The sequence below is a fragment of the Orycteropus afer genome, unplaced genomic scaffold (assembly GCF_000298275.1).
Source record: "Orycteropus afer afer isolate SDZICR_OR568_19922 unplaced genomic scaffold, OryAfe1.0 scaffold00235, whole genome shotgun sequence".
Lineage (NCBI taxonomy): Eukaryota > Metazoa > Chordata > Mammalia > Tubulidentata > Orycteropodidae > Orycteropus > Orycteropus afer.
The window spans coordinates 5,135,252-5,138,168 of record NW_006921822.1 but is presented as its reverse complement, the minus strand read 5'-3'; the positions used below and the strand labels follow the sequence as shown (position 1 = coordinate 5,138,168).

At 39.0% G+C, this 2,917-nt stretch overlaps 1 pseudogene; it reads left to right on the top strand.

Moving 5' to 3' along the window:
• LOC103203965 overlaps positions 1–2,917 on the top strand; it is a 14,756-nt pseudogene extending 11,839 nt beyond the window's left edge.

The following is a 2,917-nucleotide window of genomic DNA, read 5'->3' as shown; positions in this document are numbered from 1 at the left end:
CCCGCCCCCCGCAATGTGTTTGGGACCAACGCATCTAGCTTGTAACTGTTTTTGATGAACAGAAGGATCAAAGGACCTTGCTGGCTTGAAGTAAAAAATCCACGGCTCTTGAATCAGCTAATCAGTTGATGTAAAGTTGAGGCAATGGCTTTGAAGCCAAAACTGATGAATGTAATTAAAAATGTTGGTTCTCCCCCACTTGTGATGATGTCTTTCATCTTGAAGACAAGGCAGAATGTAAAAACACATCAGAATAAGATTATTGCTGTAGCAGCTTTGGCCCACCACAGTTTTGCCTTAAGTAAAGCACCCCTGCAGCCTCCCTTTCACTAATATTTCGATGTTATGTGTAAACCAAAGGATGATAATTTATCCAGTTGCTTTCAAAGAAATCATTAAGAAAAAGAATGTGAAGATTGAGATCGCTGCAACAGAAAAATACTGCTAGACTTTTTTCCTAGCAAAAGTTCGCAAAATTGATCCTGATATCATTTGTAGGCCATAATATTTGTGGGCTTAATCTGAAAGTGCTATTGCAGAGAATTAATGTGTGCAAAGTTCCTCACTGGTTCAAGATATTGGGTCGACTGAAGTGATCCAACATATCAAAGCTTGGGGGCTGGAATGGTTAAGGTGAAAGAAATACTACTTGTGGCCCAATGATTTGTGATGTTGAAATTTCAGCAAAGAAATTTGATTTATTGTAAAAGCTACCATTTATCTGAACTGGTTCAACAGATTCTAAAAACAGAAAGGGTTGCAATCCCAATGGAAAGTGTACAAAACAGTACAATGAATCTTTTCATCTTGTGTACCTGTTGGAACACACCTGGGAGGATACCAGGTTCATTTTGCAGATCATGTGTGAGATCAATGCCATTAGAATTGCAGATCACTAACAATGCTGGGAATGTTACATCCAGGACGCTCATGGGTGGACGATCTGAGCATAATGAGATGTTGTTGCTTCATGCATTTTATGAAAACAACTATATTGTTGCCTGACAAGCAGATTTTCAGAAAGCCTCAGCAAAGACTGGGAGAAGAAATTGGTGGAGCTGTAAGTACAAGAAAGGACATAAGAAAGCACCTTATACTGGTGGCTTGGTATTGGGGCCCAAAGTTGGTTTCTATGATAAGTTCATTTTACTTCTGGATGTCAACAGTTTATATCTTTCTATCATTCAGGAGTTTACCATTTGTTTTAAAATGATGCAAAGAGTTGCTTTAGAGGCTCAGAAAATTACAGAGAATGAAGAATAAGAACAGATCCCTGAGCTGCCAGATCCAAGATTAGAAATGGGCATTTTTCCCAGAGAGATCTGGAAATGGGTAGAGCAGAAGAAACAAGTCAAACAGCGAATGAAATAATGAAATTTAAATTCAGACCTTGTTCTTCAGTATGACATTCGACAGAAGGCTCTGAAGCTCATGGCAAACAGTGTCTATGGCTGCTTGGGATTTTCCTACAGCAGGTTTTATGCCACACCACTGGCTGCTTTGGTGACATACAAAGGAATGGAGATTTTGATGCATATAAAAGAGATGGTACAGAAGATGAATCTGTATATTATTTATGGAGATATAGATTCAGTTATGATAAGCACTATAGCACCAATCTGGAAGAAGTTTAAGTCAGGGAATAAGTGAAAAGTGAAGTGAGTAAGTTGGTCAAACAGCTTGAAGTAGGTATTGATTGTGTTTTCAAGTCTCTGCTATTACTGAAGAAAAAGAAATATGCTGCTCTGGTTGTAGAACCAATGTCAAATGGGAATTTTTTGACCAAACTGGAGCAGAAAGAATTAGATATAGTTAGAAGAGATTGGTGTGATCTTGCTAAAGACACCAGCATGTTTGTCATTGGTCATATTCTTTCTGATCAAAACTGAGACACTGTAGTGGGAAATATTCAGAATATGTTAAAGAAATTGGAAAAAAACGTGCTAAATGGCAGTGTCTCAGTGAATCAGTTTGAAATAAACAAGGCATTGACAAATGATCCCCAGAATTACCCTGACCCCCCCCCCCAAAAAAAAAAAGCCTACCGTTGCTTGCTGGATAAATTCTCAAGGAGGCAGAAAGTGAAAGCTGGAGATCCTGTGTCTTATATCATCTGTCATGATGGGTCAAACCTCATTGTGAGTCAGAGGGCCTGTGCACCTGAGCAGCTTCAGAAACAGGACAGTTTTACCATTCACACCCAATACTACCTGGCCCAGCAGGTCCACCCATTCATGGCTGGTATATGTGAGCCAGAATTAATTCATTGCTCATTGCAACCTGGTTAGGACTTGAACCCACCCAATTTAGAGTTCACCATTATCATAAAGGTGAAGAGAATGATGCTGACCACAGCTCACTGATGAAGAAAAATACAGGGACTGTGAAAATTCAAATGTCCATGCCCTACATATAGAACTGAGAATATTTATGATAGTGTCTTTGATGAAGCTCAGCTGGTGTTACTGCAGTAACATTGACTATAAGGTTTCACCTCTGACCTTTTCAGTGTAGCTAAGCAATGAATTATCATGGACATGAGACATTGCATTAAAATATGAAGGCTGGTTGATATGTGAGAAGTAGACATGTTGGAATTGAGCTCGGCACCTTCCCCTTCAGTTCTCCCAAAATGTACCTCCTTGTCAAGTCTGCATGAAAGCTGCACTTAGACTCGAATATTCTGAGAAGTCTCTATACACCGAGCTGTGCTTTTACTGGTACATTTTTGATGTGGATTGTGCACTGGAGAAATTTATTATCAATCATGATAAAGAGAAATTGAAAAAGTTTTTAACCCCCAAAGTTCATCAGGACTACAAAAACTCAAGAACAGCAAAGCAGTTTTTATCCTGAATGTGGTTACTCTGAAGTGAACCTTAGCAAACTCTTTGCTAATTTTGCCATGAAGTCCTAA